The 21,725-nt window shown below is 40.6% G+C and overlaps 1 protein-coding gene and 1 pseudogene across 3 annotated transcripts in view; one reads left to right on the top strand and one right to left on the bottom strand.

Annotated features, from left to right (window-relative positions):
* The window catches only part of MTUS2 (microtubule associated scaffold protein 2), a 503,374-nt gene that overhangs the window by 18,562 nt on the left and 463,087 nt on the right, over window positions 1–21,725 (top strand). For both annotated transcript variants that reach the window (XM_081083596.1, XM_081083595.1), the window contains exon 2: window positions 3,591–3,663. The gene's annotated coding sequence lies outside the window, so the exon portion shown is untranslated. The remainder of the gene's footprint in view (window positions 1–3,590; window positions 3,664–21,725) is intronic.
* LOC308513827 (cyclin-Y-like protein 1) overlaps window positions 1–21,725 on the bottom strand; it is a 118,827-nt pseudogene that overhangs the window by 80,216 nt on the left and 16,886 nt on the right. The window lies entirely within an intron of this gene.

Below are 21,725 nucleotides of genomic sequence, written 5' to 3'. Positions count from 1 at the left end.
CCATAGTAAAAGATTTATATTTTTGATATTTATTTTATAGATTTAAATGCCATTTAACAAAGAAAAATCAACCAAAAAATGGGTTTGCGTGTCACCTCTGACACGCGTGTCATAGGTTCACCATCACTGTTCTAATTACTGCAGGACCCACTGAAGGAAATTGTCAGTTCTACCTGGATAACTCTCAGTAGTAGTCAGTGGCTTCATGAAGAGGGTTCTTGGTATGTGAGATAGAGGAAGGGCTCAGGTAAAGTCAGGGAGGCTGGAAATAGTACTGCTGCCTGGAGCATGGATGTGGGTGGCTGAAGGAATAGTGTGGCTGAATTAGAGTCAGGGGTTATGTCTTTGCAGAATACCTGAAACATAGTTTCGAATATAGGCAGTGAGCACCCACTAAAGAACTTTAAGAAGGAAGTCACAAGGTAAGATTTGTTCTTCTTTTACTTTGACATCTTGGCCAAGTCACTTGACCATTTAGACATGCCCCTCAGTTTTTTCTGTAAATCCAGTGTATTGAAATCTACTCAGTGAGGGGCTTTGAAGGTTAAGTGAACTTTCCTGACGACCCAGCTCAAACTCCTGGTGAACGGAGAGACCGCTTCTCTGGTAGTTTCCTTTAGCACCGGTCCTTCAACGTGGCTGCGCTCCAGTAGTAACAGGGAAAGCTTTTGAAAGTACACATTCTTGAGATTCAAGAATAAGTTTTAGGGTAGTGTCGGGAAATCTGTGTTTGACAAGCTCCCTCGGTGATTATTGTGTAGCCACCTGTTTCAGGTTTGCACGCACAGGATAGTGCAGAGTTCATTTCTCAGCTTTTATTATAGGACGCGAGCATTAGGTAACACCTACTCCTCCTGCCTCTGTGTCAGCTGCCACGTCCTTTGTATGGTGGATGTTTTGTAGACCCTGCTCTGATCACAGTGATAATTACCAGTGGCCGAGGGCTCCTGTGTATGAGGTTGACCAGTTGCTTCTTAGGCAGCCTCTGGCTCTGCACAGAGTGGCCTCATTTAGTTGATACCTGGCAGCTTCCATACATGTATGTATAGTCTTTGTTTACCTTAGCCAGCACTCCTTAAGTTTGCTTACACTCTAGTTTTGTTGCTTGATTGACATGAAGTCACTTTCTAACTTACAAGGAGCAGAGCAAGCCCAACTGGTCAGTTAACTAAGGGTGGTTATTTTGCAGTAGCTCTTTATTGTGGTGATACTTATAATAATTATTATTTCCTTTTTCTGTTACTACTTTTAATAGTAGTGCTTTCAACTGAAAATTAATATCAATTAATGTGTTTTCTCACCAACAATGATTTGGGAAAGAGAAAGAGTTACAATCCAGTGCCTGCAGACTAAGGCAAGCCATGTGCACAGTCTGCTCTGTGAGCCAAGATGGGGTGGTATTTTACCAAGGGAAGAAGAAGTCAAGGGAAAGCGAAGTTAGAACCATAGAGTTTCATTCTGAGCATAGAGTTCTTCCTGTAGAATTCTCGTGTGCTCTCGAGATTGCGTAAGAGACTTCCATAAGCCCTAGCCCCTCCCATAGACTCTCCAAACTGATTGTTTTCTTCAAGTTCCAGTTCAGGTTTATCAGTGCTATCATTCAACTATTGCCATCATTAATGTATTTACCTTCACAATATCTCTGTTTTAAGGGGAAAATCACTGCTGGAATAATGAGGTGTCTCTGAATGTTGAATTTTCTCTCCTTGATTTCTTCTCTTGGTCTTAGGTTGTTTTAGAATTCTGATTGGATATGAACAAAACTACGCATTTCACCTAGCATATCAACTTGGACTTTGCCACCCCTTCATGTGGTCAGAGTGCTGATTTTGACTTTATGTCTTATCTTTTAGTAATTTAAAAAATAGGGAATGAGAAATAGAAGCACGATATGAAAAAGATCAAAACGTTTATTTTGAAACTGGCAGCTTATTTATTTGAAAACACAACAAAACAATTTATGGCAGGCTGCTCGCTTAGTAGGTCTCCTGGCAGCAGGGAAAATTGTTTAAGTTCTTCCATCTCAGAAGAAAACATTTTGTAAACATGTATATTTTTACACCTAGGGCACTCACATGGCCTCTGTCCTGTTGGCTTTTAGTTTCAGCGGTGTTGCCCTTGTTCCTGGGTGGTGGCAGGGATGGTGTTAATAGCAGGGGTCGGGTAGCGTGGAGTGGTGACTGTGGCAGGTCCTAATACATTCTTAGGCAGAAGTAAATGTTCCCTTCATTCCTTCTGGACTGGGACCTGTTAATTCTTCTCAATGTGGTGTGCTGCTAGCATCTTTTTCCTTCACCCCCCTGCCTCCCATTGTGTTCCTCGTTTACTTTCCCTTTACCCTCTCTTCTTAGAGCTCTGCACCCTTACTCTCACCTTTATGCTTTCTTGCCCTCAGCTTTTCTCTCTACCACACCATGCTCCAGGAAAAGACTCTTTAAAAAAACACCTTTATTGTTGAAAGTATTACAGATGTCTCCTTTCTTCCCTGATACTGTTCCACCCTATTCCCTCCCCTGGCGCTCCCCCCCCCCCCCCCCCCCACACACACACCGCTCCTGCCTCACCCCCCCAGGCAAGGAGGAAGCTGAGAGGGAGTTGGCAGTAAATAGAATCTGGGTGGGAAAAAAGAATTGAAAAGAGACCCGGGCCCTTCCAAAGGCTGGAGGCAATTTGTTTATTATCTTCCGGGTGCCATGAACATATGTTGGATTGCAGTGGAAACATTTAATACCCACACCACTGATGCTGCTCAGAAAAATGATTTGTGCTGAGCCAATTGGTAATTTTGAAGATTTGTTTCATGATCACTGGGTTTTAAAATCGTATCTATTTTCTTGTTTGGAAAATGATGAAATTTCTGGTTGGATATCAGCTATTTTATATGATGCAATCTAATAATAGCAGACATTCTGTTGTGTCCATTGCAGTAGCATTTGAAAGGAAACTTTGCGTCTCTTCTACTATCTAACAACTAATCTTGCTGGACAACTTAGAAAGGAAAGGAATTTTTGCTGGTTTATTTTGAAATACAATTTTATTAAGGATTTAATTAATATCAACATTGTCAGTATTATAGGATTTACGGATCCTCTCACTTTTAATTTCTTCTGAATTAGAAGAAAATAGGAAGCATAACTATAAATTTGGTGCAATTTAGAAAAATTCAGATCTACAAAATAGACATGATTATTCATGCATCAGAAGTATTCTTCCCCTGATGAAAGGTAAGTCTGAAGTCCTTAAGATGTATCATTTATATGGTGTGTTTAAGAATCAGTTTTCACATCATTAACCACTTGAGGGAATAAGATAGAAAGAAAATTGAAGTCATGTAATCCATTGAAGATTAATCTGAAAATAAGGTTAAGTATCTCTAAAATTCTAGACACAGCCAGTGGAAAAATGGTGAATTCATGACACAACCCCAATTTTGAAGAGTTTATTTGTGGTACAATTATTGCTTAGATTTAAGAACTCCTGAACTAACTTTATGGTATAGTGAGAAGTAGTATTATAATTAAGGTACTGTTTGTGCTTCCCTGAATCTTCCTCCTTTCTTCTAAATGTTCCTGTATCTTTTTCTTTTTAAGGTTTCCACACCTGGATTGTCAACTAGGGCCAGTTGTTACCAATGTCAGTAAAGCTTGTTTTCTGGGGGTCAAGGTGAGTGTATGTGTATTTCTGTTGGCTTTGTCATTCCATTTGACTTGGGTCCATAATTGCCTCTTAAATATTGCACAGTACTTTCTGGTACTGCAAGTAATAACTGATGGCAATTTTTGTAAATATCAGTATTGAAACAAGAAAATTGAAATGAATTCTCGTATGAAAGCCTAATTTAATAATGCTTTTAAGAAATGTGAGGAATATATTCAGACATTGACTGAAACTCAAGTTAAAACAGCATATTTTGTTAATGATTTTAAATTGGTAGAGTGTGTCTGTCATGGACATCTCTTTCCTTGTGGTAATTAATCTTCTCTGCAACAAAAGGTTATTGTATTCTTGCTGACACATGTTTAGTAACATCAACGGACAGAAATAGGACAAGGGGATGCAGTAGCATTTAAGGGCTTGCTTTGAGTGTAGGATGTGCTTGAAAACTGAAATTACTAAGAAAAAAGACCAGATTTGGGAAGGGGATGTTAATACAGCACAAACAGATTTTATTAAACTAATAGTAGAAGTGTAGCGAACAGCCAAGACCCCAGACAGTTTAAAACATTTGAGAGAAGATTTTTTTGAGGGCTGCTGTGAGCCCATATGACATTTTGTGCCAATTAGACAAAGGCGCCCCTTCCACAGATATTCTACTTCCAGTTGATGGGAAATTGTTAGACTGTACTGATTATTAGAATAAGATACTTTATTGCCATATGCGGGGAAATGACAATTTAAATAAATTATCCATCTTTAAAATTATAATAAAAATATAATTTTAAAGGTAGTAGGGATACTAATGATGTGATTGGTGTCCCCTTAGATATGGTGGTCTTGAATGTTCACTCTCTGAACAACTGCGAGGTTGGCTTTTTGTTGGGATTCAGTGCAGGACAGACTCTAAGGAAGGGGGGCTTTTATTAAGTTCTGGTCATTGGGGACAGAAGATAGAAATACTAGTTTGGGGTCTGGCTTTGATTGGACACTTAGGTTCTATGAAAGAAACTTAACAGAGAGATCACAGTGTCTATAGGTTGGAGGCCAGAAGGGGCAGCCTGAGCTTTCTAGGGGTAAAACTAGAAAAGGAAAACAAAAGTTATGTTTTAAACCAAATCTCTGACCAAGTTCCTGCAAGTTAGAGGTACAGTGTACTTCCAGATCCCCAAGACTACTGAAGGGGCTTTATTCTGTACATCACCACCTCTTGTTCTCAAAGACTATTTAAATTTTTTTCCCCAGTAAAAGGGAGTTCCATTCAAAATGTTAGTGTGTTTGTAATGGATGGCTCTGACCTACTTGTAAATTTTGTAATTAATCTGATGAGACAACAGCTGTTATGTTGCTGTTAATGATAGATATTGATTGACAAATACAGTGTAAGAGAGGTGCAGCAATATTTGGGAGCTAGAGATAGGGCTGCAGGTGGAGTATGTGACATGACTGATGTGTTACTGAGGACAAAAAGAACAGATATGGGGAAAAACAATGCAGTGGGAATAGGTGTGGTGCTGGTCATGGTAGTTGGGTCATGGGTGGAGGTGGTGGTGGTTGTAGGGGTGGTCAGGATGGTGGTAGCAGAGGTGGCAGAGGCTGATGACTCATATGAAGGGAGGAAATGGGAGATGGAAAAGATGCCAGGCCATAGACACAAAATATATGGCCTAGGAAAAAGTTTTTGCTCCATAGGTGCTGATGGTAGCATTGATTGGAGGGAAATTAAGGGGCTCCTCTTTGTGGAACACTAAGCTGGTTTTCTTATTGTATCATTTCACTATTCCTTCATCCCTGGAGGATGTCACCTAACCTTAGGAGTAACAGTAACAAGACCTCAGAAAGGAGCTATAATTCCACTGAAAGCTGACGTTTATATCCCATATTCCTGCTCAAGGCCCACACTGTGTGTGTGTGTGTGTGTGTGTGTGTGTGTGTGTGTATCGTGGGGGGTGTGATACTCTAATTACAGAAGTAGAGGAACACATGGTCAATTAAGAGAACTGGTTATGTGCTTTAGGGGAACAGGCCTTAGTGTTATTACATCTGAAACCTCTGCCATTCCCACCACACATACATGATCTATGTTTTGAAGAAAGAAATATGTGGATTTTTTAAAAAATGAGTTAAGCCCTGGCCATGTGGCTTAGTTGGTTGGGCATCGTCCTGTTCACCTGGGGGTTGCCAGTTCGGTGTTGTGCTCTCACATCAGTGTTTCTCTCTCCTCTCCTTTCTTCTCTCTCTAAAATATAAATTTAAAAAATATTTTTAAAAAATCAGTTAAAAGGGCAGAACAAAAAGGGGAAAGAGAATTAGGGAGGCCTCTATGAATGTTTCCCCTGCTGTATAATTGCTTAACTGTCTGTTTCACTTTGTATATTATTTCTGATTTTTTTCTTTGCTTTTGGAATACAAAGGAATGAGTGAGGCTATAAAGACCTTCCAGGTCTAATTTTTGGCACCTGTGATATTGACCTAATAATTTTGTGTTCCATTTTTCCTTACTTTTCAGTAGGGAGTAAGATATTTGCTACTGGAAAATATTTGTAAAAACACTAGCTTAATAAATATTAAAATGAAACTGATATTTCACAACCATCAGGCATTCTCATCATTAATTGTCATAATTTTTGGATTGAAATATTTTTATCACTTATAGACCCAACTTATTGTCTTGATTATTTTTAATGAGATCTTTTATGCTGATTATGTAAAGATGTACATACTCTGTAGCAAGAGCGATTTAGACACACAGAGTAGCTTTTTAAAAAGGGAAGTTAGTGGGTTATCATCTGGTGAAGTTTCTTAGCTACGTAGTGCCATGTACTTGATGGGTTCTTAATGGGATGGAATGGATTTACAGCATGTCAGTGCTAATAATATCTATCATGTAGTGAGTACTCACTTCAGTGCTGTGCTGAGCCCACACACTAACTCATCAACTCATTGCTCCCATCATCTCTTATACCAGTGGTTCTCAACCTTCGTAATGCCACGACCCTTTAATATAGTTCCTCATGTTGTGGTGACCCCCAACCATAAAATTATTTTTGTTGCTACTTCATAACTGTAATTTGCTACTGTTATGAATCGTAATGTAAATATCTGATATGCAAGATGTATTCTCATTGTTACAAATTGAACATAATTAAAGCATAGTGATTAATCACAAAAACAATATGCAATTATATATGTGTTTTTCGATGGTCTTAGGCGACCCCTGTGAAAGGGTCGTTTGACCCCCAAAGGGGTTGCGACCCACAGGTTGAGAACCGCTGTCTTATACCCTGTGAGGTGGGTGCTGCCACCTCCCTCATTTTCCAGCCCCTAAGTGTGAAGGGTAGAACTGGAGCTTGCAGCCAGCCGTGCCCTAACCATGTTGCTTTACTGCCCCTTTGGACACATAGACTCTGTCTACCCTTTAAAAGTGTTTTTTTGTTCTTGAATTTTATGAGTTTCAGACTAGCTAATCTCACCTCCATAATATGAAGCCTGATAGCTTCATAGACAAAACTGCTTTTAGCTTGAGCAGGTAATTCTATTATTAGAGGGCACTAGCTGAACAAGACCGTAGGGATCCTAGAAATAAATATGTACCACATGATGAGATGTGAGGGAATTGTCAGTACAGTTGGTTTTTCAGAGACCTTCGAGATTTTTTTAAAATGACTATATGTTTGTTTGTTTTTTCCATCAAAGAAGAACCTGTTATTCTGAAATATGGAAATGTCAAAAAGGACTGAAAATACCCTACGATTTTGAATATGCAAAGAGACTCAGCTGTGCATGTGTCTTATTTTCTGCTTTAAAATGATCTCAGGAGTAGATTAGCACTACCAGGGTCTCGGAGTCCATGTTTTGGAGAGGGTGAGGTTAATCTTTTCCCCAATCCTCTTTTTCCATGGGCAGAAAACAAGAGAAAAATAGTGCAAACATACTTTAATGTGTAAGTCCATAGATCCAGAGCCCAGAATTTTAGGGAATTCGTTGCTGGGGGTGGGGGAGGCAGAGTCAGTAATTATCGCAGGGCCGGTTGGCCAAGGTGATAGAAACCACAGAGGTGTCTTTGGTGTCCGCTTTAAATGGTGCACAAGACAGCACAGTTTCCCACACATTGCTCCCTCGTCCTGTGGGCCACGCACCCGTGACCTTGCCTCTCTCCCTAGGAATCAAACCTGGGCTCTGTGTGATGCAAGGCCAGATTTTATTAAACTAGGTCATCGGGGCACACACACAGGGGCCTGGATCACACTGGCACTGTGTCATCTTTGCTGAATAAATGGGCAAGCACGCCAGTGGGCAGATGGAACGGCTTCACTCTGCTGTTAGAAGCAGATAGCGGGGAGTGGTGCATATTTGAATGCACTTCCTGGATGCAGACTTACAGTGGGGCTCCTGGAAAAGTCCCCGGCATCCTCTATGTCAGATGAGTTCATCGTCTTTAAAGTTATCACAGAAATTACAGCAGAATTAGAAATGAATGGGCTATTCAAAAGTCTTATGAGCTATTGCTCTGACTTGCACATTCTTAGCACCACGTGGCTTTCCCCGCCCAGTTACCTGGGCCTTCTGCCTCTGCCAGGCCTAGCCCTCATGTTATCTGACCACTCTCTATATATAATGCCCAGATTTCTTACCAGAAATACCTGGCCCATGTTTTACCTGCATTTCTGGCTACATACTCCCTTTTCAGTGCAGGTGTATAAGTATTTATTGAATGCCTGCTTTGTGATATTAACTATGCTAGGTGCTGAGAACATAAAAGTAATAATTTTTAAAAAGAATTTATAATATAATGGGATAGCTCAATGTGTAAATAGTGGTTTAAAGGAATGTCCCAGGGAGCGTGGAGGGGTACTCACAGGCCCCATTCTCCATCCTTCCCAGGCCGCTCACAGTATGTCTGGGGGGTCAATCAGTATTGGTTTCCTATTGCTGTTTTATACCTGTGGTATTGCATAACAATTTCTATATTGGAAAATAACTCTAGCTACTATAAGAACTATAATAGTTAAAATAATTAATTATACTTCACTAATGGTATCTAGCCTGGCAGGACAAGAGACTAATATTTTGGAAAAGTTTTCAATAAAAGGGGTGTGTGAGTGCTGAGTTCAAAAGAAAATTAAATTAGAAGAGTCTTCTAGTAAGCTTTCCTATTAATTACCATTTTATAATATTATCACCCTTCTTTCCCCATTAATTCCTCTACTATTACTGAAAGAATATTTTTGGCCTGAATGGTCTAGATCTCAATGGCGGTGATTTTTCTCTCTCTCCCACTGGGCATCTGGAAATGTCTGGAGACATTCCTGATGGTCACACTAAGAGGATGCTAGTAACACTGAATGGGTAGAAGCTAGGAATACTGCATCATGCATAGGACAGCCCCCACAAAGAATTTTCTGACTCCAAATGTTAGGTGTGCCAAGGTTGAGAATGCCTTGTATGAATAGCTAGCCTATATTGCTCATATTCACTAGAACACTTACGAGATCCAAAATCAAGTGTGACTACAAAGATATTTAAAAAGATGATTTTGAACAAAAGGGTGTTGAAGAGCTAGGTGGGAGGTGGGATGATTAGTTGTGATTTTTCACTGTTGACCTATATTATTTATTTATTTATTTATTAATTAACTAGAGGCCCAATACATGAAATTCCCGCAAGGGGCTCAGCCCTCACAGCCCCAGCTGCCTTGGCCCTCGCAGCCCAGCTTCAACCGGACAGTCGTTCTGCTGTTCGGTCTAATTAGCATACTAGCTCTTTATTATTTAGGATTAGGTATGTTTTTATTGATGTTAGAGAGAGAGGATGAGAGAGAGAGAGAAACATCAATGTGAGAGAGAAATATTGATTGGTTGCCTCCCATATGTACCCTGACTGGGGATTGGACCCACATTCTGGGCATGTGCCCTGACCAGGAATCAAACCTGTGACTTTTTGGTGCATGGGAAGATGCTCAACCAAGTGAACCACACCAGCCAGGGCATCAACCTCTTTTATTTTATTTTGGCTTTTGCTACATGCCTTTTTTTTTTTTTTAAATCCAGCTCTTTTTAAATTAATGAATCCATAAGATAAGTTGTTTTATTTGGGCATTGCTTAGCATGTTTGGGAAAACGTGACTGATGTACCTCTGGTGTCTCCCACAGACCCTGTGATATAGTGCACAATGAATGTTGCATTTGTTGCGTGAACACATGAATGCATAAATGCATATATTCCCGGAGATGGTAGTATTTTTGTTTCCAAATGCTCCTTTTGTATTTTCATGGCTAGCTAAGTGGGAAGTGTGCTGCCAGAGTTTATGAAAGTCATTTTTAGGTCAGTAAAAGTGAGGCACCTGGTTCTCCAAATGGAGAAGCTAGAAAGTCATCGGTTCTCACATCAGCTTGTTTGGAAAGCTGAACAGGCAGAAACTCAGCAGAAGTTCACAAAAGCCCTCTTGGTCTAAGCCACAGAGGAATAGGGTACAAGCAAACAGCTGTACCAAAAAGCACACTCAACACAAATCTAGCAAAGGAAAGCAGCCGGCATACCACAGAGTCCCTAGAGGAGAAACAACTGAACTCTGGCGCAGGCTGATGGAGGGAGAGCGAGCCAGGCAGCCTGCCCGCCCTGGGCACCATCTGTGCCGCTTCTGCTGGGAGAGCTCTGCCCAGGTGCTCTCACGTATTCCTCCGTGAGCCCTGCTCCAGCAGGTTTCCCTGTGTAGCCTCTGCCCAGTTGCTCCCCACATCCTCTCTAGAACACCCTTTCCCCTCTCCTCTCTATGCTTGAGTGCTCTTTCACAGGATTCAGCAGGTCAAGCCATGCCCTTTGTGAGGCCCTTCTCAAGTTTGCTGTATGAGAAATCTTCAACTCTCCCTGCATTCCTCCAAATTCAGGAAACAAATTGCAGTCATGGTTTAGTCCCAGGGCTTCATCCATCAGCACATTGCATCTGGAATGTGAACCCCAGAGTGAGGAGGCGGAGAGATGAGGACAGCACCACGGCACTCTGCTCTGGTTTTAAAAACCTCCAGGGTTTTAAAAATTCACTGGTGGAAAAATTCACCTCTTTATGGTCACTGAAGCAGACAGTAAGGATAGGAAAGCATCTCCCTTCTGTCCCACAGGTGCCCACCAGGCAAGGGGGTTTTGGCCAGCGTTCGCACTCCGCACCCTGCATGCTGACTTGAGATCTGCTGGCTGAAGATCTGAGTGACAGTCCCTGTCTGGACACAGAAGGGATGTGAAGGAGTGCTTTTAGGCTGTCTGCAGACCAGAGGCAGACAGAACTGTGAATGCTGTCCTAACATAGGCAGGTGGGGATACACCATCCTCCTTTTCTCAGGGCCCAGGTACAACATGGAAGGTGCGTATGTCTCTTGCTGTGCCCTGGACTCAGCTGCAAACTTGGGGCAGAGGATACGCTTTGCTAATTGGCCAGAGCCAACCCCTCTGAGCTAGGCATCCCTGTCAGTCTCACCAGGGACCCTCTCCCCAGACTTGCCTTGGACCTTTTATAATATTGCGTGAAATTCCCAGCAGCAATGGGTTCTGATCAGCTGTCTTTAGAGGAGCAATATTAAAAACATAAATTGCCCAGAGGATATGCTTAATAATAAAGTGTTAAGCAATAGAAGGGAGAAGAGACTTGTAAAAATGAAGTTTAATTTTGGTGCAGAGAACTTTCATTCTTTTGTGCAGCATTTCTTAAAGATGTCTCTGAACCATCCAGGAGGCCAGTCTTTAGACAGTTGATTCATTCTACAGCAAAAACTCCAACAGACACAGTAAAATTAAAACCTCATGTTGGTGTTAAAATTTTATTATCAGACCTGTCCTTACTACAGGTACTTGTTCTATATTTATATGAGACCATTGGGTAGAGAAATTTACCTTGATTTTTGTATTCAGAATATTCAGGTGCCTGTTTAACATGGTTTCATTTATTTCTGGATGAACATTTCCCCCTTTTGTGTGCAGCTGAGTGTGGCTCTCCGTTACCAAAGAGGAGAGGAATATTGCTATAAATGAGGATGATCCCTTATTTGCAAGTTAAAATATATTCTGGAAGGGATGAGAGCCTATTCTTGCCTGAAGCTTGTCTGTTCTGCAGGGCAATGCAGTGCTCTGTGGGGTGTATTCTCTTGGGTCTTAGCCGTAACACTCCTGTCCCAGCCAAAGCCATGACTCAGGTGGGTACAGGAAGTAGAAAAGGACGAGGACATGTATCTGTCATGGACCTATGAGGTATAAGAAACCCATAACCTTTGCACAATTTAAATGCAGAGCTAGTGATTCTGAAATATTTTTAATTGTATTTTTAAATACTACCATGTAAGCACATGCATTTGGACAATGACATTGGTGGAATTCATCTTAAATGAATTCTTGAAACCTTGGGTTGCTGATCTACAGAGGTAAGAAATCAGAATACTTGTTTCAAAAACAAATGTTTTTATATGCATACTAGTGGCCCAGTGCACGAATTCGTGCACATTGAAAGGGAATTAATTAGAAGAAATATTTTAATATCGCAATTTGCCCTTTCTCTATAATAGAAGTGTCAGAGATTAAAGAAAATTAGCAAAATGTATATGAAAATAATATATAAATTTATTAATAAGCAATAACAACATGATATAACAACAACAAAGACATGATATAACAGCAACAAAGACATAATATAAAAACAAAATCATGATATAAAAACAACAAAAACGTGATATAAAAACAACATTGATACAAACAATGACTGATAAATTGATTAAACTTATTCTAATATCTCCCTGTATACCACATTAAGAGTGAAAACATTTTCAGAGTGCTTGACTAATTTCCCTTGTGATGAAGTATTTAAAACTTTAACGTCACGTACTCTTTGAACCCCAGAGAAAGCAATGTATAACTGACCATGTCCGAAAACGGGTTCAGGTAGGAATATTACTACTCTGTCTAGAGTTTGTCCTTGTGATTTGTTAATTATCGCAAATGTTGGCATCGCAGGAAACTGTCTTTGAATTAATTTAAATGGGAGGCCAGTGTCAGACAGGGACAAATCAATTCTTGGAGTCAGAACAACCTCTCCTTCTGCATATCCTGTTAATACTTCAGCTTCGATTATGTTAGGTTGCAATCTTTTGATAATAAATCTAGTACCATTACAAAGACCGCATTTACTACTAAGATTTCTCAGTAGCATGATGATGCCACCCACTTTCAAATTTAATTTATGACATACATTCCCAAAAGAGTAATACTATTAAGAAATTCCGATGGGAATATTTTCCTTTTTGGCATCATCCGTTGAATCAATGGAATCAACACTCAAATATGTGTGAAAATCTCCATTGAGTATATCCAAAATTTCTTCATTTAACTTATGAACATGCTCATTTTTAGGACAAAGAATTGTAGGTTTAGACATATTTTTAGTATTATCTATAGATACACTATTTCCAAAGGTAGCTTCAATAATAGATGCGTTACATATTGTTTCATGGGGGATTTCAGTACTATCCATTCCTAAATGAAAACTGCTATCAAGTTTTCCATCTCCAAGTTTTACTAACCATTCACTATAAGCAGAATCCTCTGATCTCATATTTGTTTTAAGAGACAACTTTCTGAAACATCCCCAAACATTACATTACTTTAAACTCGTTAGTACTATGGCTGATCGCATAGCATGCGGCACAATACTGAGACACTGTTGAAAATCCCCTCCAAGAAGGAGAACTTTCCCACCAAATGCAACATTCAAATTCATAATTTCTCTTAGTAATCTATTTATGGTGTTTATGGCATGACTGGATGCCATGGTGCATTCATCAGTAATGAGAAGCTGTGCCTTTTTAATGATTTTAGTAACTTCACTCTTTATATCAAGTCTAGAAATTGAAGTTTCATTTAATGGAATTGGTCATTTATATTGGGAACAAAAGGTTTTCCACCGAGAAGTAAATTTGCAGCAATTCCTATATAGACGCTGTGGGTTAAACAGTACCACCATGACTTCGAATATAATATATCAAAACGTTATAAAGATATGTTTTGCCATTACTGCCTGGACCATCCAAGAAAAAGCATTTGGGGTGTACAGTTTGATCTTCGATGGCGGAGTATATATAGTCTGAAAGGCTGCCAACTGTTCATCCTTCAGAGAATTTATCAAAACATCTGCCTGTTGTCGCTTGTACGATTCATCACATGTAGTTGTATTTGTTAATAAAGGATAGTCTGGAAGTTTGAAATGTGACCATTTCATTCCATGCAATGTGAATACTTCTTGAATTTCGTTAAGGGAATGCATTTCACAGTTCACACAGGCACCTTCTCTTCGGTGTAATTTCCAACAAAAATCTTCAATAAATGAGATTTATTCTCATCCCATAATTTGTCTGCATCAGAAGGATATCCAAACACGCATATATATGCAAAAAGTTGCCATAGTTGTTTGGGCATATTAAGGATGATCGCATCGTCAATCATATCTTCCCAGATAGTGTCGTCGATTAATAATCCTTGATGTTTAGCAGCTTCATGGAATATATCGTAAATTACACCTCCTACAGTTTGCAGGTCAGCAAAACTTACCTCACCTTTTACATTCAGAAGCAAAAGTCTAAGGTAATATCGTTCTGGTTCTCTAAAGTGAACAGTCTACCTAATACTTTATTCCTGTCCTTTTGGCGTTTTCTCCACGAAGACTTATTAAACACATAATGTGTGGAATCTCCCAATAATAATAATTACGCGCATCAGAATCTTCTCTATTCAGTAAGAACTAAGCCATCAAAGTTGAGCTATGCCTTGTAGCCCTACCTATAACTTCAGCAAAATGAAAATACAAATTCTGATAATTTGGCAAATGAATAGCTAATCTTGTGATTGCATGAGATTGGTCATGCATTGGCATTGCAAAAAGTCTCCAAACAGCTTCAGGAGTGCTCACATACCTGGAGTCAACGACGTCCTGTACTTTGTCATGATTGATAATATTTTTTTTCAGATATTTGAATATTTGCACAATCGTGCCCTTTATAGATGTATTTAAATAAATATTTGACACTTTTAATCGATGTGCAGACTTCAACATTTATATGACAGTTATACTTAAGGCACAAATACGGGTTATAAGGGACAATCCAAGTGTTATTGACAACTTTATTTCCAATAGACATTGTGTACTAGATCTTCATTTGTATTTGGGATATCCATTAATATTTCCAATGGTCGCATTTTGAAATTCTTTCAGATATCCCTTTGAACATTTTTCATTTTCCATACATAGACTATTTGGATTGTGTATTCCACACGGTCCATGTACCATATTTGATTTTATAATTTGAAAAAGTCAAGGTCACTGGTCTTTATCCAGAATTTCTGCCTTAACTATAGGCAGAAATCTTACTATAGTTATTTGGAAGATTAGTTAATGTCTGAGCGTGAGGCAGTCCACGTTTCTGAAATTCAGTGACATGAATTTTAGCTATTACTTTGCCAAGTCAAATTTACATATATCATTTAAAAGAGCATTTAGCTTAATATTAAAACCCTGGCTACCAAGTCAGGTCTGTTTTCAACTTTTTGCCAGCGTTGTAAATTGTTTGTAATATCTGCCCATTTTGGGTTGCACATCATGGTTATGAATAAATCAGGCTTGCCATACTTTGTTACAATTGCCATAGCATCCTGATATTGCTGCTGCATATTTCTGGGACTACCCTCAAAAGACGACAGAAGTATTATCATTTTACCAATCAGCACATTATCATTTTCAGATCTAGATGTGAGATAATCCATCAAACCACTATATTTTTCAACTCTCAACTTAGATTGGTTTGCTTTAATGAAATTTACCTGATTGGCTTCCATTTTTGAATATGATTCGACAATATACTTTTGAGTTAATTTTCCTGCATTTAAAATAGGATTGGGGGAAACCAAGATGGCGGCATAGGTTAACGCCGGAGATTGCTGCCTCGAACAACCACTTCAGAGATATAACTAAAGGACAGAACGGACATCATCCAGAACCACAGGAAGGCTGGCTGAGTGGAAATTCTACAACTAGGAGGAAAGAGAATATCATACCCAGACTCAGAGGAGGCGCAGTGCTGAAGTGAAATACTCAGGTGCGGAGTGCGCGCGCACGCGTGCGGAGCGGGCTGGCGGCGGAGGGCGCGGTTGTTGTTTTCAATCGGGAGGGAGTGTCAGACTCTGAGCTCCAGATCTGGGCGAGTCTCTGGGGACCCAGACTCAAACGGGAGAAGCGGGACTGTCTGGCTTCAGTCGGAACTCGAAGGCAGCTTTCTCTCCGAGGTTTGCAGCGGTTGCTGGGACTCTGAGAGGCAGAGCCCCTAGGGACGGAACTGAGAGCAGCCATAACCGCTTGCTCCGCCCGCCCTGTAGATCCCCAGGGACCCGCCCCGCCCAAGCCCTGCACAGAGCCATTTGCCGGATAGCCTCAGGCAAAGGCTAGATTAGCACTGCCCTAGAGATCCAGCACAGAAGCTCTCCCACTGCGGACACAGCTGACTCTCATAGCCAGTTGGCCTGGAGGTCAAATCACCCCTGGTATTACCGGCAACAATCAAGGCTTAACTACAGGACTGCGCACAAAGACCACTAGAGGGTGCACCGAGAAAAGATATAAAAATGCGGAGACAAAGAAACGGGACGCAAATGTCAGAAATGGAAGATATAGAGCTCAAAACCACACTTTTAAGGTCTCTCAAGAACTGTCTAGAAGCTGCCGATAAACTTAGTAAGGCCCTCGAAAAGACTGGTGAGACCGCCGATAAATGTAGTGAGATCCTCAAGAAATCTAATGAGACCCTCGATGTTGTGATAAAGAACCAACTAGAAATTAAGCATACACTGACTGAAATAAAGAATACTATACAGACACCCAACAGCAGACCAGAGGAGCGCAAGAATCAAGTCAAAGATTCGAAACGCGAAGAAGCAAAAAACACCCAACTGGAAAAGCAAAATGAAAAAAGAATCCGAAAATACGAAGATAGTGTAAGGAGCCTCTGGAACAGCTTCAAGCGTACCAACTTCAGAATTATAGGGGTGCCAGAAGATGAGAGAGAGCAAGATATTGAAAACCTATTTGAAGAAATAATGACAGTAAACTTCCCCCACCTGGTGAAAGAAATAGACTTACAGGTCCAGGAAGCGCAGAGAACCCCAAACAAAAGGAATCCAAAGAGGACCACACCAAGACACATCATAATTAAAATGCCAAGAGCAAAAGACAAAGAGAGAATCTTAAAAGCAGCAAGAGAAAGAAACCCAGTTACCTACAAGGGAATACCCATACGACTGCCAGCTGATTTCTCAACAGAAACTTTGCAGGCCAGAAGGGAATGGCAAGAAATATTCAAAGTGATGAATACCAAGAACCTACAACCAAGATTACTTTATCCAGCAAAGCTATCATTCAGAACGGAAGGTCAGATAAAGAGCTTCACAGATAAGGAAAAGCTAAAGGAGTTCATCACCACCAAACCAGTATTATATGAAATGCTGAAAGGTATCCTTTAAGAAGAGGAAGAAGAAGAAAAAGGTAAAGATACAAATTATGAACAGCAAACATGCATCTATCAACAAGTGAATCTAAGAATCAAGTGAATAAATAATCTGGTGATCATAATAGAATCAGGGACATAGAAAGGGAATGGTATTTTATGCCAATAGTTGGTCTTTAGACATATTCCCTCCTTCCTCCTGTCAGGGTCCAGAGTGTGGGTGAATGGGATTCGGGGCTGTCAGGGTGCCTGGCTAAAGGAACAAGACAGGCGTGCTTGCCTTCCTCCTTAGGCTTTTATTGGAACAACAGCTTGAACTAAAGTTAACCATTAGATATTATCAGCAGGGTAAGCATCCTTGAGAAAACACATGCATCTGAAGTGTATTTTAAACAAAGATGTTTTGAAGTCTAAACATAAAGATTCCAGTAAAACACCTGGGGGCTCAGACTTGTTTGTAAAAGTCAAGGCAGGGTCTGTCGCCTTTGGCAAGGTTCCCCAGAGGCCTCTGACCTTTCAGAGAATCATCCTTATAGACTTTCCAACCAACTTCGTGCTTCCCCACAGTCATTCACAGCCACATTAAATGTTTCATTGTTTCAAATTCTCTATTTGGATTTGGTTGAAAGAGAATTTAAGTATGAGAAGTAGGAAAAAGGAAAAGTTCAAAGTGTGTGGTGCTGGGGGGAGTACAATTTTAAAGGGGTTAAAAATCTCATACACAATTTTTTCTTCTGTTAGTTCTGCATTTGTTAAACTATTTGAAAATGTATTTGATCATGAAAACAGCATGTTGACCTGAAAGTGAGCTCTTGTTCCTTACATTCTTGCAACTTCTTCTCTAGGATGTGTTTTCCAAAGTGGGTGCCAAGGGTGAGAAGCTCATAAAATCCCTTTAGGGACTCAGGATGAGACAGAAACTAAGCTTTCTTATGTTTTGTTATAAGGACATAAACAGGCAGCTTCGCTTTGTCACCTGTAACATTCTGAACTGAGGAGTCCTGAGGAAGCAATGGGAGGTCACATCTGGATGGAAACAGTGACACCTGCACTCCTCTGTCCCTTTAGCAGTATGTGTATGCAGGGTTAAGTCGATTTACAAATTACATGACCTAGTTTTAATTTTCACAAAATAGATGTGTGGCTTAAAAATCTGAGACTTACCATCTAACAAGCGAAAGTACTAATGAACATTAAGAAAACATCAGATTTGATATTGTTCCTACTACTTGTTGCATGAGAAGTTCCTTAGCCAAGTAAAAGGTAGAGTCCTGTTGGATAAGAAATGGTCAAAAATTCAAAATCACCAGCAAGATTATTAGAAACTAGAGGCCCGGTGCACGAATTTGTGCACCAGTGGAGTCCCTTGACCTGGCCTGCAGGATTGGGCCGAAACCAGCTCTCCGACATCCCCAAGGGGTCCCGTATTGCAAGAGGGCTCAGGCCAGGCTGAGGGACCCCACTGGTGCATGATCAGGGCTGGGGAGGGACACGGGAGGTTGGCCAGCTGGGGAGGGACTGCAGGAGTGCTCCAGGGCATGTCCGGCCTATCTTGCTCAGTCCCAATTGGCTGGACCGCAGCAGCAAGCTTACCTACTGGTTGGAGGGTCTGCCCCCTGGTGGTCCGTGCATGTCATAGCGACTGGTTGACCAGTTGATTATCTGCCCCCCTGGTGGTCAGTGCATGTCATAGCAAGTGGTTGAGTGGCTTAGCATCATTAGCATATTATGCTTTATTTGGTTGAATGGACGAACGGACACTTAGCATATTAGGCTTTTATTATATAGGATGAGGATTTGTAGCTGTTAGTGCAACAATGTACCTTGTCCTAACTGGATAGTATGTCTTCTTATATTAGTTACTGTCAGAATACAGGCATATACACTTTATAAATACACACGTGTACACATGTCAGGGGATGCATGCTCAAAATGTCTTACTGGTAAGGAGTGCCCACTCAAGAAAGTTTGGTGCCCTCTGCTTGAGGGTCTTGCTATTCAAAGTTGGTCCCCATGCCCTAACCAGTTTGGCTTAGTGGATAGAGCGTCGGCCTGCGGACTCAAGGGTCCCAGGTTCGATTCTGGTCAAGGGCATGTACCTTGGTTGCGGGCACATACCTAGTAGGGAGTGTGCAGGAGGCAGCTGATCGATGTTTCTCTCTCATCGATGTTTCTAACTCTCTATCCCTCTCCCTTTCTCTCTGTAAAAAATAAATAAAATATATTTAAAAACAAACAAACAAAAAAAACAAAGTGTGGTCCCCAAATGTGGGAACTTGTTAGATATGCAGAAATTCAGGCCCCCACATTAGACCTCAGAGTCAGAATCTGCATCCCACCATGAGTCCAAGTGCTTTGTTGGCACATTACAGTTTGGGAAATGCTGCTCTGAGGCATATTTGATACCATACTCCCGTGCTTTTGAAATCAGGGAGCAATTTGCCACATAAGAAATTGTGGAATTAAATAAACCTGTTATTTTCATGGACATATAACATCATCTTAGTTTTGGGTAGATAACACAATGATTTATATTTGTATACACTATGAATCAGTCACCACAGTACGTCTAGTTAACATCTGTTAGCACATATTAACAGTTTATTTTTCTTGTGATGAGAACTTTTAAAAAAAATTCTTTGTTTTCTAAAGTATTACATATAGTACTACATATGCCTCCTTTCCCCTCATTGATCTCTCCCTGGCCACCCCCACCTCCCCGCACATGCCCTCATCCCCCTGGTGTCTGTGTCCATTGGTTATGCTTACATGCATGCCTACAAGCCCTTTGGTTGATCTCTTACACCCCCTCCCCTGCCTTCCCTCTGAAGTTGTGATGGGAACTTTAACTTTTATTGATTTTAGAGAGGAAGGGAGAGGAAGAGAGAGATAGAAACATCAATGATGAGGGAGAGTCATTGATTGGCTGCCTCCTGCACACCCCACACTGGGGATTGAGCCTGCAACCCAGGCATGTGCCATGACCAGGAATCAAACCGTAACCTCCTGGTTCATAGTTTGATGCTCAGTCACTGAGCCTTGATGGCCGGGTGTGATGAGAACTTTTAAGATCTACTCTCTTAGCAACTTTCAAATATGCAATACAGTAGTAGTAAATGTAGTCACCATGCTGTTCATTACAACCCCATGACTTATATATTTTATAACTGGAAGTTTATACCTTTTGACCCCCTATACCTCCGGTATCTACGAGTTATTACTATTTGTTCCACATATAAGCAGGTCATATGGTACTTATATTTCTCTACCTGGCTTATTTCACTTAGAATAATGCTCTCAAGATTCATCCATGTTGTCGTAAATGGCAAGATTCCCTTCTTTTTTTTTTATGATGAGTACCATTCTTTTGTGCATATGTACCATATACACTTCTTTATCCATTAATTCATCAGAGAACAGTGAGGTTGTTTTCATGTCTTGGGTATTGTAAATAATGCCTCCGGGAACATGGGGTGTGATATAGTAGTTTCCCCTTATCTGTGGTTTTGCTTTCTGTCATTTCAGCTACCCATAGTCAACCATGATCCAAAAATATTAAATGGAAAATTCCAGAAGTAAGCAATTCATAATTTTAAATTGTGAGCTTTATCTGAGTATCATGATGAAATTTCACTTGGTCCTGCTCTGTCCCACTGTGGACACAAATTATCCATTCTTCCTAGTCTCCACACTGAAGATGTTCCCACCTGTTAGTCACTTACTAGCCAGCTGGGTTATCAGATGTACCTTTGGGTGTCACAGTGCTTGTGTTCAAGCAGCCCTTACTTTATTTAATAATGACCCCCAAAGTGCAAGAATAGTGATGCTGGCAATTCACATAAGCCAAAGAGAAGCCGTGGTAAAGTGCTTCCTTTAAGTGCAATGGTGTGTTTGTACAGGACAAGACGTAGTATATAGAGGGTTTAGTACTATCTCCAGTTTCAGGCATCCATTGGGGGTCTTGGGACATCTCCCCTGTGGATGAGGGGGGCGCTGCATCTTTATGAGAAAGTGATTTCATTTCCTTCAGATAAATACCCAGAAGAGGAATTTCTGGGTCATATGGTGGTTCTATTTTTTACTTTTTGAGGAAGCTGCACACTGTTTTCCATAGGGGCTACACTAATTTACAGTCCCACCAACAGCAATTCCCTTTGCTCCACATCCTTGCCAACACTTGTTATTTTTGTCTTCCTGATGATAGTTATTCTAACAGGTGTGAGGTGATGTCTTATTGTGGTTTTGACTTGCATTTCTCTGATGATTAGTGATACTGAGTCCCACAAGTCTGCTTTTGAATCTTGTCCTGTCACTTACCAACCAGACTTAGGCAGCTCACTGAACCTCTGAGATCTTATTTCACCATCGGTGAAGCAGAGACGACAGCACCTGCCTCCCGGGTGTTTTTAGGGTGGCCTGTATGTGAAGCACCAAGAGAGACAGCTCATAACTGTTGGTTCAGTCCATCTCACCCTCCCTCTTGTTAGTCTGTAAACCCATGGAAGGCGGGTAGCTTATCTATATCTCCTTGCACAGAGGTCTTTT

The sequence above is a fragment of the Myotis nattereri genome (assembly GCF_964212035.1).
Source record: "Myotis nattereri genome assembly, chromosome: 2".
Classification (NCBI taxonomy): Eukaryota; Metazoa; Chordata; class Mammalia; order Chiroptera; family Vespertilionidae; genus Myotis; species Myotis nattereri.
The sequence above is the reverse complement of the archived record's forward strand: the minus strand, read 5'-3'. Positions and strand labels throughout refer to the sequence as shown.